Source organism: Bactrocera tryoni, chromosome 4, assembly GCF_016617805.1.
Source record: "Bactrocera tryoni isolate S06 chromosome 4, CSIRO_BtryS06_freeze2, whole genome shotgun sequence".
Lineage (NCBI taxonomy): Eukaryota > Metazoa > Arthropoda > Insecta > Diptera > Tephritidae > Bactrocera > Bactrocera tryoni.
The window spans coordinates 32,431,871-32,455,541 of record NC_052502.1 but is presented as its reverse complement, the minus strand read 5'-3'; the positions used below and the strand labels follow the sequence as shown (position 1 = coordinate 32,455,541).

Sequence of the window (23,671 nt, the reverse complement as noted above, 5' to 3'; positions counted from 1 at the left end):
TGTCTTTTAGGGCGCTTGGGGCGATTTTCTTCCGACAACAGCCATTAATTTTACGGTCATCCAGTACTATTTCAAGCAATTTCACGATGCTTTGCGGTGTATCTAACCAGTAACTAACTAGTAACTAACCATTGAATGTGCATGGCTTTTCGTTGCGTTGTTTTCTCCACAATGTATTATCAAAACTCGAAAAATAGTTTTTTTTAATTCCAAAACATTGAATATGATTGACTGAAATGACAAGATACGGAGATAATATTATACTTAGTATTCCAAGTCAAGGCGCATTTTTAAGGGGTTACAACGGTTTCCTCGAGTAAAAAACAGCAGTTTTTCAACAATTTTGTTCTCATATAAAAAATTGAAATATTTTATTAGAATTTTTTATTGTCACAAACATACACTATTACCAAAGAAATTCTGAAATTTTTGGAAAAAAAAATTTAAATTCGGCCATTGCGACGCTATTTGCAGTAACACTTCGGAACCACGTTGGCAGGAGAACTCCTTACAGGATCATCTAAAGTAAAAAAGTATGTATTTTAGTTAAAACCTTAACTTAGAACTTGGGCGAAGGAAAAAACAAAACTTAAAATTTAATTTTTGGTAGACAGTTTTACAAAAAAAGTAAAATTTCAGTGAAAATTTCGTGACGTTTTTTTCAAATAGTTGTAATCGAAATCTCAAAGACCTGTATGAAATTTCATGAATATCGGTTGAGTAGTTCTCGAGAAAAGGGCGTTTGAAAAGGCACACTTAGCCCAGCACAAGTTCTCAAGGCTGTATCTCTGAAACTATTACTCGGATCAAGTTGAAAATTTAGGACAATATTCTAGAGCTGGGTGTTTAATAAGACAATTAAAAAATCGATTTTTTGAAACCCATGCAACCCCTTAAATCACAGCATTCTAACTATGAAACAAGAAAAAAAGTTTACTTCTGATAAGACAAGCATTTTCTTGATCGTGATCGGTCACTTTGTATGGCAGCTATCGATGATTACGACAAATTAACAGTTTCTTGATGAGAAAAGGACAAAATTTCAAATCTATATCTACAATTGTTTATTCTGATTGCTCCCTGTACATGGCATAAATATTCGTATGAGAAGACTTGTTTTTCATGTTTCCATGTTTTTACTGCATTGCTGCTGCCTGTTAAAGTTTTGTTGAATGCTTTCATTTGTACTTCGCTTACGGTTCGGAATCTTTCTTATTTAATTGATATCCTATATTCGGATTCAAATTTATTTCGATTCTACAAAGAAGTTTCGAAACCTTGTGTGTAGAAGCCTTTCAAAAATTGAAAAAAATTTCGTAGTGGCTTGAAACCCATTGGAAAATAAAGATAAAATAACTAAAATGAAAGGGAAATAGTTTACGGCCGATTTATGGTCGAGAAGAGGAAAGAGAGACGCAAGGTTGAACTTCGATTTCCGGCGAAACTACGAGCTCTGTTGAAAAAAGCTATATGCCAATTTTGTAGGCAATGAAAATATCTACATATAACTTTTGTTTATGGACTTTTTCACAAAATATTAAAATTTATTTGAAAAATTCTCATGACACAATTCATTTATCTTTTTCTTTATTTTTATCTTGTGCGATAAGTCTTGATTTCTTTCACGAAATTTGGAATAAGCTTGCCTTCTTATGTTATATTTAATTTAATATAGCTATATATTTTGTCTCCCTATTTTGACTTAATATCGAAAAAATCCTCAATTTTCAATCATATTAAAAATTATTTTTCTATTAATTTTTGTTGTTTTATCATTCTTTTCCAATGGATTTTTTTCGTTTAAAATTTATTTACCCTGGTCTATTGATATTATGTTAAATAACTATGTCAAAACAGTTTCTCTCTTCAGTTTCTCTCAAACTCTGGTTTTAAATTAAACGATAGGCCGAGCTTTTTTACTCTATTTTGAGAATCATTCCCATTCGCAAAAATAATTTGTTGTCAAGTTTCCCCCAAAAGCAATAAAAAAAAACACTTGTCAACATTTGCCATGCCATTTGAACTCAACTGAAGTTGAATGACATTTGTTTGGTGTCTTCCATGACATTGCCTGTCAAAGAACCAACAATAGTTTTGGCGAGAAATAAATGGCAGCGCAAAATAACAGTCACACAACTGAACTACACGCCCATAAAGGTGTTCTGCGTGGAAATTGATGATTTTCATGCAACATTTTGTGGCACGCTAGTTAATGGGAAGAATACAACAACAACATCAACATGTTTGCGGCGTCACAACGGAAATGCAATAAAGCGCAATGGCGACGAAACAGCAAAATAACAAGCGTGTTGTATAATAATAACAACAAACAAAGTCTCGCGAAAGTCGCCAGGGGAAATGAACTTTCACTTCCCTTTTTGACTTCTTTGATTTATTAGAGTAAATCAGAAACAAACAAGTGTACAAAAAAAAAAACAAGCGAAACAACTAAAATATAATAAAATGGCAGTACACAAAATAAACACTACAAATAGCAACAACTATTTAAATAATATACACAAATATACATAAATCTAAATGACTTGAAAGGAGCGAACGTGACAGCAGCGCTGAGATTATGATGAACAGCAAGAAAGCAACATTGTCTATATAATGTACATATGTATATATATTTACACATATATACAGGTTCCTGCTAGTGTACTAGATGTGGGTAAAATGCATTTTGATTGTCGCATAAATTGCGAATATAAACGTCTGACGTGACACAAAAGACATTGAGTGGGGCGGATGAACTTGTTGTAATAATAAACAACTACAACGCAACACCATTACTATTGTTGTTATTAACGAGAATAGTAGAGAACATGATTTCGTATTGTTGCATGCAGCAACATATTCTTAGGGCATAATGGCATAATGCTGATTTCGAAATTTTAATGTATGATACAGTGTTGCCCCAATAATTGGAGCCACACTATTCCTAATTTATCGGTAAACGAGGAACTCCTGGTCCTGGTATGACACTTCACCGCATTTTTAAATAATGATAAGAGTATATTTTCTCTTCTTTTTAATTTTTTGTTTTATTCATTTAAAATAATTCTCATCCGCTAGGATCAACAAAAGGACTTACAGTAGAACTTCCATAACTCGAACTCTTGAATTGGCAATAGTAGTAAAATTTAATTCTCTTCCATAACTCGTGATCTCTCTAACTCGAATTTTTTACTGGATTATGGTGATTCGAATTAGGGAAGTTTAACTGAGTTTTTTTTTTTTGCTTTTGGAAATAGAAAAAAATATGAAGGCTGGGAAATTGTTAGAGTATTGTGTTTTACCAAGAATTCACGAACAAAATGTGAGGTTTTAAGAAACAAAAATCGCCAAGCTCATAGAAACACTACTAACTTTAGCGGCTGCTACAGATAAAAAAGCAATGAATACAGCTGACAGTTTTATCTCACGTGAGGGACATTTAAAGGTTAACAATTGTACTCGCCAAACTCGCGAAAAATGTATGTTAAAATTTCCGTTAATTTTTAATACCTTTCCCACTTCCAAAAAAATCCATTTTTTGAAAAGTCTGCTAAGTAAGGAACCACTCTGTGGCTTCTTCGAAGATAATGTTAATTTTGGAGTGCTTCTGTGATATTTAATAGTCGTTTGAAGTCCTTGAATAGTCGTCTTAAGTCGAATATTATAAAACTTGCCACAAATAGAGTGCGAACTCGGACAAATATCTTCTAGCGGTATAGAATTTGCAGACTTTTCCAAAGGATTAATTTCTTCACAGTTGCAGTTATAAAATAGTCTTAGTAATCGAAGACCCTGACTATATGTTGATGTTCAAGATCTCTTATTAAAAATGGACGAAACGACTTTTAGAAATCATATCATCTGTTTATTAAAAGCTATGAACAAATTGAAAGGGGTATTTTATTATATTTTTAAAATCTTTATTTATTTTTGCAAATCCATTTCATCTCCTTCAAAGTAATTACCTCCTGCTGAAATACACTTATGCCAACGAATTTTCCAGTCGTCATAGCACTTGGAAAATTTCTTCGTCGTGAAGGCCATCAGAGCCTTCTTCCATTCTTTTATATCCTCAATTGAGTCAAAACTGTGTCCTCGGAGTGGTATTTAGAGTTTGTTGAACAGCCAGAAGTCACACGGGACCAAATCAGGCGAATACGGTGGTTGCGGGACGATATTTGTTGAATTTTTTGCGAAATGATCACGAATAACCAATACATTATGAGACGGTGCATTATCGTGGTGCAAAAACCAAGAGTTTTCGTTCCACAATTCAGGCCTTTTGAGGCGAATAGCTTCACGTAAACGGCACATAACGCTCAAATAATATTCCTTGTTGACAGTTTGGCCCGGCGGAAGTAATTCATAATGTACCACACCACGATAATTCAAAAAAACTGTCAACATGACCTTGATTTTTAAACGACTTTGGCGTGGTTTTTTTGGTTCGGGTCGCCTTTAGCACGATATTCGCTCGATTGATCTCATATCCAGTTATGATGCGTTTCATTATGTTTTGATAGTCAGAAAGCATTGTTTCACACATGATAACACGACGGCCTTTTTCGAAAAAATTTAGGGTTTTTGGAACCCTTCGAGATTTTACTCTTCTCAAGCCCAACTCGTATTTCAAAATCGCCTGCACCGATCCAAATGATGTGTCCAAACTATCATCAAAAATATACGAATACGATATTTCCATGGTCATAGAACAGGTGGCGCAAAAATTACCTTTCGATGTTTTTTGGAAAATGAAAAACTTTTTTAAAAAATGAAAAACTTTGATTCTGCTGTATTATTTTTATTTGGTCTTTTAAATTTTTTTACATCAAGTCGAGAATATGATATCTTGCAAATGGCCGCTGCCACAGTTGATTGTCATTTGAGCCCTTTTTATGGCATTTTCCATCACTTTGGCCAGAACTTTCGGCGATAGGTCTTCATATTCTTGACGGATATTGTCTTTAAGAGCTGCAAGAGTCCGAGGCTTGTTGAGATAAACCCGTGGCTTCAAAAAGCCCCACAAAAAGAAGTCTGGAGCGGTCAAATCAGGCGATCTTGCTGGCCAGTGCAAATCGCCAAAACGGTAGATTAGGCACCCGGGAAATGCATCCTTCAGTAACGAGTGTTGGTTGTGGCACGCAGTGTAGGGCACCATTGTTTATTTACGTGTATTTCGCATGTGTTTACCGCACGTCATCTTCTGACTTTTTTTTTCTTCTCCAGTTGTATAGTATTTACACTAAATTCTGCACAAAGTTAGGTAATTAACATATAGACGTACTAATTTTAAGAAACTGGTCTAATTTGCGCTAAATTGCCAGATGCTCTGAGAATTTTGACATTTAATGGTTTGCCTTTGTATCAAGATGATTGAAAGCTTACTTTAAATTTTACAGACTTCTTATCCAAATGAGATGGAAAGCTCCTTATTAAGAACTTTCAAGTTATAAATCAAGACTTCGTTTGATATAGACGCTAAATATTAGTCACACATATTACAAATTGTCGGACGAAAAGACATATTTTATTAAGTCAGTATATAGTATTGTTAATATAGTAGTAGTATAACAACTAAATCTTCAAAGAACTTGTTTTCATAAACTACTATTGAAACCAAGAGCTGTAAAAAATGGAATTAAAAAAATTTACTTCCATCGGTGACAATGCTTCTGGGAAGCATTGCCGTGACCAGGATTCGAACCTGGGTTACTACGGCCACAACGTAGGGTCCTAACCACTAGACGATCACGGCTATTGGAAGCTTGCTGCCAATACAAATTAGCTTTTATCAAAAACCAATCTAAAACCAGATTTTTTGCAGGTTCGCCTATATAGGGTAAACCTATACTACATAAACATGTACTATTTTTCATTTAGTGAATATGCTGGCATGCATGCAATTAGGCAGTAAGTAGAGCATCGCGCAAAACAGCAGGTGGTTTAAGATAGAAATATTAGACAAAGTGTAAACAAAAAAAAAAAAATTTAAAGTTAAAAATAGAAGCAACCACACATAAGCACTCAGGCTGTCTGAATGATCATTATTGCGCGAAATTATAGACATGTTGGGATATACGAGTATAAGCATATGCTGTAGCTAACATGCTTACTTTTTTACCAAAATTATTTTAATGAAACTTCATACTGTCTAAGGTTTGATTCTTTCATAAACTTAAGAATAATCAAATTGAGCTTTCATTCTATAAATGAATAAATTTCTGAAATGTTCGTAATTTTGTAGTATTGGCTCTCTGTTGTGGGTATTATCAAAGATCGATATTCAAAAAAACTATTTCTATCCCCTTCCTGGCAAACTTCTTCTTTGGTTTCTATTTGTATTATAATATACAAGGATTGTTCCAAAGTAAACAGGACTTAAAAAAAAACAGAACAAATGGTTTTTTCGGCAAAATCAATTTATTTTATTCAAAATAGTCTACTTCTGCTTCAATACAGCTTTTTGCACGATCCAAAAGCATGTCGAACGCGTGTTTTAGCTCGTTGGCTTGTATGGTCCCCAGTATGCCGGTGCAAGTCTTTTGAATGGCCTCTACGTCTGCATAACGCTTTCCTTTCATGGGCAACTGCATTTTTTCGAAAAGGAAGAAGTCGCACGATGCCACATCAGGTGAATACGGAGAGTGATTAATGGTTAAAATGTGATTTTTCGTTAAATAATCGGTCACAATGATGTCATTCGAATGTTAGATTCTAAGCAATTTTTGGTCATCATTCAATTTGTGTGGACCAAACCGTGCACACACCTTTCGTAAGCCCACATGTTCGGTCAAAATGCGACAAATCAATGTTTTGGAGATGTTCATTTCCATTTCCATGAATTTCAATGATGATTTCTCCTGGTTTTTGATGAATTCACGCACAGTTTCGATGGAATCTCCGGTAATCACGGATTTTGATTGGCCCACTTTGAAAACGTTGAAACCACCCGTGCACTCTGCTGCGGGAGAGGCAATCATCGCCATAAACTTGTTTTTTCAATTGAAACGTTGGCTCTTTGTTCGAAGCTTATTTTCGCACCGATAACACAAACATATTGACACTTAAAATGCAATAACTTCACTTCCAATTAATGAAATGCATGAAATTCTTACTGGACAATCGATAAAGATAGCAGATTCTAACGCACCGACATATAGATGGCGCCACCAGGGGGCGCTAGATTGAAAAAGTCCTGTTTACTTTGGAACGCACCTTGTAGTATGGTATTTACTTCAATTCGTTGGTTCTGATATGATTCTTCCAATATCACGGTCGAGAGTGAGAAGTGCAAATGTGCTGAATTTGTTTGTGATGCATGCTCTCAAAGAGTTAAAATATGTAGGATTGTATTTAAAAAAGTACTACGGAACCAGATTGTTACAGAAATGATTTGTTTAAATGTTTACGGAAACATTTATGATGAATAATATGAAACGCCATCAAAGTAATCTTCACCAGATGTAATAAACTTATGCCAACGATTTTTCCAGTCCTCGAAACACTTTTCATAAGCACTTTTTAGGATGGTCTTCAGCTCCGAATTATCCGAGATAAAACACTCTACGATCGACTGAAAACGCGTTCCACGGAGCGAAAATTTCAGTTTGTGGAACAAGAAAAAATCACATGGAACGACATCTGGTGAATATGGTGGTTGATCGATGGTATTCATTACGAGCTTGGCGTTAAATTCGGTCACAACCGTACTTTTTTGGAAAGAATCCAGCTTTATCGGGACGAGTCGAGCAAGAACGCTTTTCATACCCAAAATTTTCACGAAAATCATTCAAACGGACTCGCGAGAGATTGATATTCCTTGAACTAAATACTCAAAACCAAATATTGCCAAGTCAACTAAAGCTATTAAAACACTAGAAACAAACTTGAAATCGAAAATGCCTACTACTAGGAGGCTACCTTTTGGGAACATGTGTACCAAACTTTTTTCCTTCCGTAATTTTACTCTCAGATATTTTGATAAGAATTTGTGCCGAATTTTTCAATGAATTGTATATATCGGTATGAGTTTATGTGTTTATCTAAGTATATATGCAAGTTATATACATTATATACATACATATATGTAAATTAAATATTTACCTTTGAGTGACGTAAATCCAAACAGCAGACGTAATGTAGTCAACCGCCTGGAGTGTGCAAGCACTTAATATTTCAATCACTCTCTGTTATATTAAACCGTTTTTTTGGATCCACACAAGTCGGACCGCCATTTATAACCAGCTCGAGCCAGATCAGCTGTTTCCAAACGCACATTAAAGCTCGCCATACTGTTGCTAACGAAGCTTAAGTGAAAGGCATTTAAATTAAGCACAATGATGCGAATTTGTGGATCTGCATATATTAGAATATATTCATGTTAACTTAGACAAGTATTTACCCAGCTTGGGTTAGTTGCTGCCCATCATCACTGCCAGACGCCGTGCTGCTGCGGGTATATGTGCACTTAGGTAAGCCTCGGACCATACCCAAATAAGTATCATTTAGCATTTTAAAGTGTTCACTAATGGGGCAGCTGTGCACCGTTACGATTTATTTATATACACATGTATACATTTGCATATACTTATGTTCCTACATACAAGTAGTTGTATTTATCTGACAAATTTATATTCAAACAAATGCTTGTTTGCTGTCATTCCACCGACATAATCGCTCATGCCACAACCGCCCGTTGAATGTCACAGTCAGCTGTTGCACAAGCTCGCTGCCATTTTCATTATGACAATTATTATCACAGTTAGCTTATGTTTAGCCTAGTTAAACGGGAATTGCACTTTGACCTTGAAAAGTGTTTGACATTAATTTGTACCAGCTGCACATTGTGTGTATTTTAATGTATTTTAACAGTTGTTGTTGCAAGTTTAATTTCGTTGAAATCCACATGCTGTTTTTTTGTGATTTTTTTTCTAATATTAAACTATTTTTATGGTATGTTTTTTTGTAGATATCACTGTTAATAATTCTAAAATAGCTCAGCTTATCCGTAAGTTATTAGCTGTAAGTTAGCTGTAATAGTAATTGTCTGATCAAGGTTGAAAAAGTTCCAAAAAATAATTTTCGAATGAATATTGCTAATGATCAACGCGTCAATAAAATAGCAATGGGAACCAGTCAGAGACCTTACTGTCATCTTTGGAATATCAGAAGGATTAGTGAAAACCATTTTGAAAGATCATTTGTCCGTAGAAAAAATGAAAGCACTATTGGTTCCAAAATCAAACAATCAATCGGCCGAATATTGTTTTTTTCTTTTATGGGGCGACATAGCTTGCAAAAATTTTAATATTAGTTATGAACAAAGTCTTACTATTTTTTGCTCACCATAGTACATTTCATATTTTAATACAAATTTTTATTACCGCCTTCAAAATAGAAAAAGTCTCCTCAGCCAATACATGTGTTCACTTGTTCTTGCTGAGAAGGCTTTCAGTGCGTTTAGGAAATTTTGGATTTTTTTGGTTTCGCCTCAGTTTTGGAGCGTCATTCGCTAGATTGTTTGACAGTTTCAACGTTAAATTCGTAAACTCAGGTCCCTAGTAGTGATTCATTTGATGAATGTAGGATTATCGGCTGCGTTAACAAGCATGTCCTTTGCGATCGCTGTTCGACCTAGTTTTTACAAAAGATTCAGATCTTTTTTCTATCACTGATACGATTCACATCCAGAACAATAACCAAAATGTGTTCAATCGATCCATAAGAGATGTTAAGATCCTCTATCTCTCTGATGCCAACACGAGAATTTTCAAGCAGATTTTCTTTAACATTTTCGATGTTATCTTTACTAACAGAGAGAGAGAGGGAGAAAGAGGTTGCAAGTTTTCGATAACTTCACGTCATTCACTGAATGTTTTGTGCCACTAAAATATACCCAAAACACTTTTACAATAATTTGAACTATTCCTTAGTTATAATTTTATTAGTAACACCAAATTCCAAGTAAACTCATTCTTTAATTTTTTCCTTGGCAAAGATCGCCAGACAAACATTAAGGAGATCTCACCTCACATGAACATAAAAAAAGTTGTACCCATTTGGGAAACAGTTTATGCGATTTGTTTTGCTCACGCAGATTAAATGGAGCAGTCCGAGTTAAATTTGATCAGTCAGTATATGGACCGTGTGTGAATTTGAATGTTGATTGTGAACTCAGTTCATTAATTTTAAACATAAATGGTTCAATATTTTGTTTCCTTGTTTCGGTTGTAACACTGTTTATTGCGTAATCTTTTGGTCCGGTTGTTCCATAACCTATAGATTGCCGTAGCCTCTGGATACGACAGCTTTTGTACAACTTTTATCCTTACTTTATAGTTTTAATAAATATAAACTTCACTGAAACATTATATCACATACATATATAGGTGCTTGTTAAGGAGTCATAATTTGTATATATTTATTACTTACATGCTCATTGAAACACATATTATAGTATATATAACTTTTTACCAAAGCACTCGTACAACAATAAAGTCTGCAAAAAATGTGTCTGGCTCCGTAATTTTTATATGACTTGCTAACGAACATATTCCTATATATGTATTGATATTCTCACGTGACACATTGCCATTATCCTTTTTTCACCATTCGAACTGTCGTATAGTTTCGGGCGTGAAAGCAAAATATACGCGTTCGTACAGGTATGGCTGGTGCGTTCACCTGATGCAACAGAAATCCGTGGCGCAATGACTAAAGCGTCAGACTGTCTGCTGTTTAAACAGCCTTTAGCGAATTGGGAGTTTGCGAGCGTTATGCTTCAGTGGCATGCAACAATATGACTGTTGGAGGTGGACTAAGGGTTTATGGAGTATACACGAAATTGTGGTGTATACTATATCACTGTGTTTATATGTATGCATATAAACGTCGATATATCATAGCTGGAGTTCGAAAGAAACTTCGGTAATTTTTTTTGTTGTACAAAAAGTGTCACCACAAACTTGGAATTCAGCAAATGTGAATTTTTCCCCCAAAACTTAAGGAGACTATATAAAAAAATATGGAGGTATAAACGTAGCTTAAAGCCATAGAAATGTACACTATTCCATCACATTTTCGTGAAAATGCTATTCCAAAAATTTCCATCTTATAGAGGTATTTTTGTCGCTTTAGTATATGGTGGTGGTTTGACCCCTACACAAAAAATACTACGTGTTAGGAAAACTGCACTATAATTTGCATTTTTAGCAACTCAAAATTAGCAAGAAACAATCTTTAAAATCACAGACGCCCATTTACTGTAAACTGGTTTTATTGTTTCTATATGAATCGCACTTCTTACTCGTATTCTACTTTTCTGGCTTAGGCATCGCTTACGCGTGCCGATATAGCTGAGTTAACGGCTGCGCGAGACAGCAGTGCTTCTTTTTATCGCTATTTGGCGCCAATTCTAGATGCCAAGTGCAGCCAGATCTTTCTGTAACCTGTGGCGCAGCCCCCGTTCGCTGAACTATGTCAATGACGTCGTATATCTCGTAGAACTGATCGTTCCATCGACCGCGGTACTCACCATTGCCAATACGCAAAGGACCATAAATCTTCCGCGAAATCTTTCCCTCGAACACTCCTAAGGCCGACTCATCAGATGATGTGGTTATTTACACCAAATAGCACCAAATAGCAGGACGGCAATGTATGGCTTGTACATAGTTACTAATTTTTGAAATTTCACTTTCTAGGGACTCCAGTGGTGTTCCAAAGATGCAATTTTTATTATTTTTTTAAACATTGCTGGCGGTCTAATCATGTTTTGGGTATACATGTACTTGAGGCTTGAGCTTGTCAATGATCCGAGGGTAACTGGCTTATATATTCCTTTTCCAATAATCTTACACAAGGAAGAGCTGTCAAATTTTAAGATCAAGTGAGCTAGTCCATGACATTTTAGTTTTACAGCAGAAATTCAAGAATCTGTTATGGCAGAAACTGGTTTGTTTTAATCCCAATATATGACAGGCCGTCTTCTCATCTTTTTAAAACTAATAACATTTAAAAGTTCTTTCACGCATTTGTGGGTAGAAAAAATATGTAAACTTATCGATTTTCGTCGACTGTTTCAGTTTGTTTGAGACGACTACATAATCCCATATTAGTTGTGAAAAAAGATCGACGAAAAAACGAAGTTTTTGAGATATCGAGCTGAAATTTTCTTCCCAAAAGTTGTTCTTTTGTCGGAATAGTCGATATCGAACCACTAAAGCTTATATTGTAAAGAAAACTTTTCCATTTGAGGAGATATTTTAATGAAATTTTGTTTGGGTTCGTGCTTGAGGAAATTACTGCAATTTCTGTAATCAACAAAGCTTCCATGCAAGCTGATCAATCAGTTTTTTATTTTTTATTTGTGTAGGGTGTTATAGCGTTGGTGTATCCGTTAAACGGTAATAATTCTAAAATTATTATTTTTTCATATATTCCTTTACTAAGTTTTGCGAATGGATAACTCTTTTCTCAGCGTTTGTAGATATCTCTTAACTTGTTTTAGAACCAATTTAAAGAAAAACAATTTTCTAGTCCTCTATCGTGCTTTGGCCGAATTATTATTTTTATGCTTGGAGTTGCGTTTAAGTTGTTGGACAAATTTCCATTTAAGACTTAAATACGCCACAATTTACATTGGAAGCCATGTCAAAAGCTGCGCTAGGTTGCAAGCACAACGCAAAAGCGGAGCAAATATTTTCGTAATTACAACTCTAGAGTCACTTTATGTATTTATGCTCTGTAACTTTCATTGCTCATTGCTGAATTGCAGCTACTTTTGTGCAAAGGAAATATTTCCTCAGCCGGGCACTCACCTAAGTGCCTTTGCAGCGCCGTAAAGCTGTTCTTTGCATTCATGCCATTGTTTTGAAATCTGTCCAATTGTCAAAGTGACAACGCACTTTTGTTGGAGTGAAACTTGACGCCGCGCTCAAAACTCGCGCACCATTGTCTCAGGGGTAAAACGTGCCTGCCGGCGAATTCGCTCTTTGCAGGGACTCCAAATAAATTGCAGATAAGTACGTGCAATAGCAGTGAATGGCGTGAGGGTATGAAAAGTTTTCCTCAAAACGAAATTTGGCTGATTTTCTGGTGTGTGTATGTGTAGTTACAAAAACCATGCAGTGGATAGTTTTGGTGTTAAATAAAGAGCAATAACTTTTCCGTATTCATTTACTTTTGTTTACTTTGGCTTCACACTGCTCTGAGTCCATTGCCGTCTTGAGTTTGAACAAGAATAGTTTTGCTTTTGTTGCTGAGAAAAATAAGCCAGTTTAAGTAGTATAAATAACAAGTAAGGAAGAGCTAAGTTCGGGTATAACCGAAGTTTTCATATTTTTGCAACTTCCAAGGATTAAAGCCGAAGAAGTACCTTCAGGTACATAAGGCGAAGGTTTAGCGCGAGTTTTTACCCGATTTTATGCATTCTAAACACAAATATGCACGGTGATAAGAGAAATATGATCTCGCAATTTTGTGAAGATAACATATATTTTGGTCGACATATGCGGTATAAAGTCACCCAGAAGTTCGGAAATCTTTATATTAGGTATATGGGGGCTAAAGGAATTATTGACCCCATTCAACCTATTTTTGATACACAGAGATATTATTGCCAGGAAATGATTCTCTCTGAATTTCAATTATATATCTCATACAGTGAGCGAAATTTTCGCTCAAAAGTCAGCTATAAACACTGAGTGCCCATATTTAGTACCTAAGGACTTGAACTGTTTTGGTTCGATTTGGGAAATTTTCTGTCATAAGTTGACACTCCTCAAATGCACTATTCGTGCATAGGTTTATCTTAAGATATTAATTGATTATTGATTTGTATACCGGAAAGTGAAAGAATAAAATGGAATTTAAAATTGTGTTATGTGGGATGTAGGCGTGGTTGCAGTCTGATTTTTCCCATTTCCATACAGTAACATAACAATGTCAGAATGCCACATACCAAATTTGGTTGAATCCAGTCGATCGGGTCTCTAGATATGTGTTTTCATCTGAAAGTGGGTGGCGCTACGCCCATCCTAATTTTGACCCCTGCTTTACTGAGCGGGGTTATCATCCGACTTCATCCATTTTCACATTGGCGGTTGAGTTTGTGTTAGGTGAATTTGGTTGTAATAGGGTGGATCCACGCCCACTTCTTCAAAATCTTTGGCCCACAGGTGTCTCTTGCTACAGCCCTCACTTGTGCCAAATAAGAGTTGTATATCTTAATTTAGTGCTTACTTTTGGCACTGTATATGCTTTCGATTAAAGTCGTTTTGTGGGCGTGGCAATGGTCCGATTATGCCCGTATACGAACTCGTAATTTTATTTGCCAAGAAACGTTCATACGAAGTTTCATGAAGATATCTGAATTTTCAGAAGTTACAGCTTGCACGTACGGACGGACAGACAAACAGACAGTCACCCGCATTTCAACTCGTCTCGTCATCCTTTTCATTTATGTATCTATAACCCAATATTTATATGGGTTAGTTTTAAACAAAACTATTATACTCTGTATCAACATGTGGCAAGAGCATAAAAAATGAGCAGTATTAGAAGTTTGCAGCAGTTTTTGCGAGGAGCTTAGTTCGACTTTTAAGGGATTCTTATTCTTACTAAGTTCGAAATCGGGATTAAGGTTCATAAAAAGTTAAGTATTTGTTGTTTACGACAGCAGTTTGCTACGGATATGTGATATGCGAATGTGATTGTTGTAGTTTCGAGTTCTTGAAGTTATGTGTTTTAGTCGAACATAATCAATATTTATACTAGTTTTTTATAAAATGCACTTCTCGACAAAAATCAATCAGAACTGAACCTAAAGTTTGAGGCTTCAATATATTTTATTTCAAAATAACGAGTGATCCAAGTAGAGGTACTTTTTTCAGTAGCATTTTTTGACAGATCACGCGTGAGTCATCTATTACCGATGAGAAATCTTATGACAAACACTTGATACGTACATATGTATGAAAGTAAAGGCATTTGTTTAGTCTTGACTTTACGGATACATTCTAATGAAACAAATATTTATTATAAAATATTATTATTTAGTTCAATTAAATAGTCTGGGCACTTCATTGTATTCGAAATAGTAAATAGGGTATCATTGGGAAAAAGCGATTGGTGTTTTTAACATACATATATACATATGTTAAAGTTTCATGAGAACGGAAAGCGTGAGTGGTTCGAAAACGATTTTTATTACTCCCAATGTTTTCCAAAAAAATCAAAATTTATTTGCATGTGATTGAACTAAGTTCCAAAATACTTTGCCCTCTTCGATTGCGATAGGTCTGATTCTTCTGTTAAGTTTCCCGTGATACCAAAGAATGGAAGTAAAGGTCTTTATAACGGTTTTCAACCAACCCCAATTGTCATTTTGGCTGAAGTTTTTAAATTCCGTACTTATTATGCTTTTCAACTCAAGCCGTCAAACAAATTTCGAAAATTGTCAACTGCAGTTCTAGTTAAATATTAATGAATTTAGTTAGGAAAAATTCCAATATTCGAATGAGCTGTTTACTAATGTGACAAAACTTTCAAATGAATAAATGCGAAGTTGCGAATTAAAGAAAGATTTTAAGATATAACATTAATCGAATGAATAAAGACGCATTTGGGTGTTCAATTACGTTTATTACGTTTTGTAAATCCAATATCTTTAAATATCCGGATTTTTTTCAAAAAACAAAATAATTAAGACATTTCGTGATTTATACTTATGTTTTCCCCTGTAGAAATAAAGATAAATTAATTCGAAATAATCAAATAACTTGATTTTGAACTGGCATTTCAAATCTGTGAGCGACTATCTTCTTGCTTTGTTTCTGATAGCAAAACCGATAAAATTGGTTTCCGTGACACCCAAAACCGGTACAAATTCTGTTTCGAATATCAAACCAATAATAAATATCTGCATTTTTGATCAGATTCAAATCGGTTTCAATTCTGATTCCGACAACTCTCAGAATCCACAACACCCCTGATTATTTCAAAATATTTTAATCAGACGATATCATGGTCGAAACGAACTACAATTTAGTAGTATGGAAAAAAATTAAGGTACCGTGGGACATGTTTTTAACATAAGGAGTCGATACAATCTGCTAGCCCTTAGAATATATTGTTTGAGTAAAATTAAGTTTTGAAAGGCTTTAGCTCCCCTTTAGGAATTGCTTCAACTTCAATTCAACCGTGTGGAGGATCCCAGATGTTTACAGTGTAGTCTTGCAGGACAAGTGTACAAGAGATGCTCCATTGTTCTCTTGCTTTAATCTAGACATTTCTTGCGGTCTATTCGATCTATCAGCACCATTCTGCGGGCGTGTGACAGTGACCAGTTAGTATTCCGATCAGGTTCCTAAAGTATCTTCTATAGAGTGCCAATAGGAATTTTGTGACGCTTGACATTGCTTTTATGTCGTTATAGGCATTTTCTGACTGAATCGGCAGAATAATCAGTTCGTGCGTTTCGTAAAATTTTTGAGATCCATCGCAAAACATTTCTTCTTACCAGAAATAAAATCTTATTGATCCTGTTCGTATATTTAAAGACCCAATAGTGTTTTAATAGTAAGTGAAGCAATAAGAGAATATATAATATTTGGATCTTGCTCGGATATTGCTCAGTGTTCACTATTCTATCATTATATAAAAATGATGATAGATTTCATGAAAAATCTGTTACTCAACCTTAACATTTTTTCAGTTTTCTATGTTATTCTCTGCTATGTTACGTTTACTGCTTTTGGAAGAACTTGTTTATTCATATGAACCACGTTGTTATATGCGTTCTAAAAACTGAATAAATCATATATTCGAAACCAGGTATATTAAGGTTGCCACGAAGTTTGTAAAACCCAGTAGGAAACCTCGGAGACAAGACGAAATGTAGTCTTTGTATGGAAAATTTTTGTATTTGGTAATATCTTTTCTCAAAATTTAGCATAAATTATTTACCAAAGCAAAGCTGCAATCTCCGATTAAGTTATTCAGATCAGACCGCTATAACATATAGCTGCCATACAAACTGGCCGATCGAAATTTAGTACTTGTATGAAAAACTTGTTCAGTTAACGAGATATCTACACGAAATTTGGCATATATTATTTACCAAAGTTATGTTATAATCTCCGAAAAAATTGTTCAGATCGGATCACTATAGCATATAGCTGTCATACAAATTGCCCGATCGAAATCATGTTATTGTTTGAAATTTCTTTTTATTGTGCAGGGTATTATAGCTTCGGTGCAACTGAAGTGTTGCTATTTAAATTCTATATCATTCTATTTAAATTCTGTGATGTGTTGCTGCTTTTACACACTTTCTCTAGAGGTGCACAATTCAACATAACAACCAGTTGAAATTTTTTTCGATGCTAAGTGGTAAATTTCAGAGGCCAGCAGGGTTACAGCCAATAATATATTGAACCTAGGGTTCAAATGTCCATTGGTACCATGCCTTTGCTTTTCTTTTGTTTCTTTTCGCTGAGCTTAATGACGATATTTGCCTTCATAGAGATCAATGAAACCTTAAGGTAGAGGCTGTCATATCCTTAAAAAAAATAATTTTTGTCTAATGCATGCTTTTAAGCAAATATCCAAAATAGGTAGGTCCCAAACAAGGTTTTAATAATTTTTGATGTTCTGTCTTTAGAATCCAGTTTTCGTCGCCATTATACCTGATTCATGTAGGTGCACTTGTTTCCGCCCACATTTAATACTTAGGCTTAAAGAATTTAGCATTTTCACTTCAAATTCAGAACAATTGTAGCATAAATTAAGTTTTCTATACAAGAACCAACACACACACGCACATTCCTAACACTTCAACAGTCTCGTCACATATCCTCGACAACACTTGAGATCGCAGATAGCCCACAAAGGTGTGTGGGCTGGCCTACAATAGAAGTTGACAAATGGCATTACAGCTATAACGCTCTATGTTGCTGTGTGGGTGTATGCGTGAGTGCGCGTGTGGTTGTGCTTGTTCACTCTTCTGGCCCCATTAAACACAGTTATTGTTACAAATTGCTACGACAAATGTGATTGTGCAGAAATTCATCCACTTTCATTGTGAAAAGAAAAAAGAAAGCAGTAAATAATGAAAGCACAAAAGGATAGGCGTACATTTAAACAAAAAAAAAAAAATACATATAAACGTGTGCTCACTTGCGTCACGAATGAAAGTGAAGTAACTGAGAAAGTCACTAGTAAATAAAATTACCGTTGCAACAATATTCTTGTTGTTGTAGTGCTGTTGCAATACCTGACCTATTAACTAAAAACAATCCAATTACCAACTTTTCAAGCCCATTGTGGTAATTTATAAGGTATGCACACACATACACATGTAAAAATTGGCAACCAAGGCTGCAAATGTGGGAGCTTTTGTATACATACACATGTATGCATGATTACATACAACCGTGTGTTAATTTACGTTTGCTCTTTGCCATGTGTGAAGCTGCATGCGAAAGTCGACGTAACGTATACGCCCCAACCTCATGCCTTGTAAGCCAATTGTGTTGCCGTTCAATCACAATAAACAGATGGCTGAGAGGTAGCCGGCAGGGAAAACAGCAAAATGTGTGCTAACAAACACTGTGACTGGCATCGCTGCTCCTGGCTGCAGACTTCACCCATACACTTCTTCATCCCTTTCTCCCCGATCCAACTTCTGTGCGGAGGCTGACTGGCGTTCGCGTCTTTAAATGCAATTCAATGCATAGTAAATCGGTACAACAATAATAATAGCGGCAAATCGTAAATGTACGCCAGCGTCAACAACAAAAACAATGTGTTGCCAGCTGTCACCTGCCAGCATGCTGCAGCACTGCTGCAAACCAACTACAACAAAGTGGCCCCATTGACGCTTGACTGGCGTAGAAATTGCATTTTCCACTGATTTTCATTTTACTATATTCCAACGTTGTGTTTGCCTTTTCTCTTTTGTTTTTGTTGTTTTTGTATGGTAGATTTTTATAATATTTACTTATGACTTTGGTCGGATCGGCTTTGTGGGCTGATAGAAGTAGAGGGCAAAAGCAAAAAAAATCACGTTGTGGTATTTTTTGTTGTTGTTGTTGCTCCTGTAGGCTTTGTTACAATTTCATGGCGGCGTAACCCGCTTTATTTTAAGTAAATTCGCAAATGCAACCAGTCATGCTGGGAAAGGTGCACTTCCTGTGAAGCAGTGTGCGCAAGAGCTTGGCGAGGGGGCAGCGGCGTGCGATGATGATATGTTAACATCGTTTAGTGCAGGCTATGAGAAAGTGGAAAAGTTATGATTATATGAGAAAACTGGGTCATGTCAATAAAGTTGTGCGCACCATGGATTTCTACCGAATCGTCGGCGCACACATACACATGTGCGTATAAGTGTGGTGAACACTGATTGTGCAGTTATTAACGTACCCGTACTGAGCGACGAAATCCCGAGATTTGTAGTTCGATGATAATATCGGCATTTGGAATGCTGGCAAATTTATAAATATAAATTTCATTTAGTGAAAGGGCTTTTCCACAGCATCACGGTTCAGTTTGTATCCTGCAATAACGATTTGTGGGGAATTGGAAAAGGTTCGGTCAGAAATTTCTAAAGCGATCCATGCACACTATTTTCTGAAGCCTGATATTGCCCAGCAAAAATCCGCAAAAATAAAATTAGAATCGAAAAGTGATGTGGCAAAGGGGAAAAGATAGAAGCAAATACATTGGACAATATTTATAACTTAAAAATTATGCTTTCATTGTATATAATTGGCGAAAGCGAAGAATTGTCCTCGACTTGATAGATTTCGTCTATTCTGATCATGCTCACTGGGTGATGCCATGGGCCATCAAAAGTGCAAATTGTGAAGGCGATCTGAAGAAAATAGCTAATCCAATGCATTCTTATAGTTCTACTCTGAACTAAGGCCGTCAGTAGTGCGGTACAAATTCCTATCTCGTTTAGGTCCCTTTTGAATAAGGCGAAAGTAATAAATCCTCTTAAGATCACTATCACATATCACTATAATGTATTTTCATCACTATATTACATTGTTAGAAAATATCTGTTCTTTGGAACATTTATGCGTTACTAATCTTCACGAAAATGTCGTCAGTAAAGCTAGAAATCTAATTGAAGGTGGCTAATAATGCCAGTTTGCCAGCCAATAGAGATCTGCGGACCAAATTTTAATTTTGCATGTCTATCGGCTACTCACCAGAGGCAACTTAGTAGCCAGTCGTTTATTGTATGCATATATAGCTATCATTCCTTGTCGTATATGTGTTAAAATGGGTGCGAAAACTAACGGTAAATTTTGTTTCTTAAAAGAAATATTGAGTAGTCGAAAACATTTTTTCGCATTTTGTCAATAGATGTTGTTAGAGCCGTATATCTCCAGTGCTACCAATTCCATTGTGTCATATCATGTAGTGTTGGAAAGGTGAGATTCTAGTTTTCATTTAAACAAAAAAAATTAAATTCGGGGTAGTTGAAGAAAAGTTACAGCTATTCAAAAATGAGTGTATAAAAAAGGGAAGAATGCCAAGCAAGCCACCAATCGAATGTGTGAAGTTTACAGAGACGATCCTGTAACAGTTCGTGGAACACAACAACGCTCGTTTCCCTTCTGGAAATTTCCATGTGAAAGAGGTACCTCGCTCTGGTCGACCTCTCGGTGAAAAAGTCGATGAAGTTAGGGAAATGATTGACTAGGACCATCACATAAGCAGCCATGACATCGCTAAGAAACTTAACATTCATCATCAAACGGTTTTGAACCATTTAAAAAAGGCTTGCTGCAAAAGTAAGCTCGATGTTTGTGTACCAAGTGAATTGTCTGTGAAAAATTTAATGGAACGAATTAACATCCGGGATTCTTTGCTGAAACGAAATGAAATCGAACCATTTCTGAAGTGAATAGTAACAGAAGACAAAAAGTGGATCAAATGCGACAATAATGTACGAAAACGATCATGGTTCAAGCGTGGTGAAGCTCAGCAAATGGTCGCTAAGTCAGGATTGACGCCTCAAAAGGTTATGCTGAGTATTTGGTGGGATTGGAAAGGAATCATCCACTATGAGCTGCTCCAGCCTGGTCAAACGATTGATTCTACATTTTACTGTCAACAACTGATGAGATTGATGCAAACAATCGGCCAGAACTGATCAACAGAATCGTCTTCCATCAAGACAACGCTAGAGCATATACATCTTTGATGACTCGGCAAAACTGGGAGAATTTGGCTGGAAAGTTTTGACGCATCCACCATATAGACCTAAACTTGCACCATCGGACTACTATTTGTTTCGGTCAATGCAGAACTTCCTTAATGGAGTAAAGTTGGCTTCAAGAGAAGCCTGTGAAAATTACTTGTCGCAGGTTTTCGCCAAGAAACCAGAAAAGTTTTGCACTGATCGAATAATGTTGCTAGTGGAAAAATGGCAAAAAGTGGTCGACCAAAATGGTACATATTTGGTTCATAAAAGTTCTTTATAAATATAAAAAAAATAGTTGAAGTTTGATTAGAAAGACGAAAATACTTTTTAGACTACCCAATAATTGTTCATTCGTCTACATTAATTTTTCCGCCTTCGAAATAGTCACCATTCAGCGCTTCTTCCGATCGTCAAATCACTTCTCAAACTCCATTTTTGAGATTGGTTCTAGCTCTTTCAGCGATTTTCATCTAATTCGTAAGATCACTCTTTAATGTTCTCTTTAGTTTTGGAAATAGAGAAAAGTCAGATGATGCAAAAGCAGGAGAAAAGTGAGGCTAGGGCGTCGTTACAGTATTATTTTTGGCCACGAATCGAGAAACAAATTTTTTGATCCATGTCTTTTAATAAACGAAAATCAAGCTTATTAAATCACGTCTAACCTTAGCGGCTGCTACATGCAAAGTAAGCAATGGAAACAGCTGAAAAGTTTATATTCATTCTTTTAATATTATAGTAAGTAAATTATTTCTTAAAAACTGCAAATTTTCCAATATTAATCGACATACATAATGATTTCTCTTAAAATTTTTTCCTTCGCTAATAGTCTCTATTGACAGATCCCGAAATTTAGGGACTAATATCAGTATGCTTTCATGCTTATATACATACGTAACTTCCAACATATAATGTATGGTATGTGAATGAGTATGTTGCAATGGCTACATATTTGCTCAAAGGATATGACACAGTGGCATTATCAGCAGCTATAACAATATTAAACTACGATTATTAATGAAATTTTATTGAAGTGGATATTAAGCTTGTAAAGAAAACCAATTTCGTTGTAATTACGAGCATATTTGTTCGTGTATACGAAGGCGGACAAGCGAAAAATGGCATAAAGTGAATACATATTTAGGCGCATATAGTGTTTGCATTAAAAAGCATTGATAAGGCTATATATGCTGGCATGCAAACTCCAGCCGCGCTTATCTAGCATAAAATTTGAATTGCCTCGCGATTGAACTAGTGAACGATTCCAAAAAATATATTTAGTTGTTGTGAAATCACTTCAAATACGAGTAGTACAGTCAGAATGCGGTTAAAGTAAAGAACGCTAACAAACTTTTATACCGCTGCTTTGGTTAGCAAACAAATTAAAGTCTGCTTTTAGGCGGTAGACACATTAAATTTTATTTTCTACACTATAATGAAATTTATCATTTATTTCTGCTCTTATTCTACTTATTTGTATAATATTAGCATAATTTAAATTTGTTTGGCAAACCAAAGTGGCATTAAAAAATCCTCCAACCCATTAGCGGCGCTAACCGAAAAGAGAAGAAAAAGCTGTCTGGCACCAGTTAGGCGGTTAAAAATTACTTACAAATTGAGGCTATGAGGCAAATAGATAGTCGTTCGAAGTGTAATTTGTGTTTCAATTGAGTTTTTCCATTTCCTTCTTGCCTTTATTGCCTTTATTGCCTCCACTTCTGGGGGTTATTTCGCTGCTTGGCTGCTGATAACAGTGTGTCCTTACACTGGCTTTGTCAATGCCAACGAAGCATGTCGCCACCATTATTGTAATTTGTTAGCTTGTAAGCTGTTGTCAGCTCTTAAGCTGAATATGCTTCTGTTTGAATTTTTTCTAATGTACGTAAATATGTGTTTGAACTTCATTCAATTGCTTTCTTTCATATTAAATTTAGTTTGGCTGTGCTTTTTTCCTCCTTATGCTCAAAACATTTTAATTTTTCATATCAGTTTACGCTTTCCGCTTGGTTAGCTACATTTTCTATATTTTTCGAATTATTTTGATCATTACTTGTTTTTGGTTTAGCTTGTTTATCCGCTTGTTTTCGTAGTTTAGCGTTTGTAGTTCGCGCGTTGGTGGTATATGGTGTTTCGGGCTAAAATAATTTTGTTTCGTTTTTGGATTTTTTTTTGTTGAGGTCAGCTTTATTGTTATTACGGTTAACTACATTACTCAAAAATAAAATATTTTTCTTTTAACAAAATATTAATTTTCAACATTTTATTCATGGAATTAAAAAAATATGATTTACACCTATATTCTTATCTTTTTCTATTTGACAGTTTTAAAAAGTAATTCTAGCCCAATAGACATGGTTTAGAATATGGCTCAAATATTCTTCAATAATACTCTTCTGAATGGGCCTACCATATTAACCTAAGCTAGTAAGGTTAGTCACTCTTTGACCAGCCCTGAAC

General features: G+C 35.4%; 1 protein-coding gene and 1 non-coding gene across 3 annotated transcripts in view; one reads left to right on the top strand and one right to left on the bottom strand.

Moving 5' to 3' along the window:
* Positions 1–23,671, top strand: part of LOC120773466 (proton channel OtopLc) — a 124,850-nt gene that overhangs the window by 46,596 nt on the left and 54,583 nt on the right. The gene's annotated exons all lie outside the window — the stretch shown is intronic.
* On the bottom strand, positions 5,684–5,755 carry Trnah-gug. Its single transcript has one exon. It is a non-coding gene; the product is annotated as a tRNA-His (tRNA).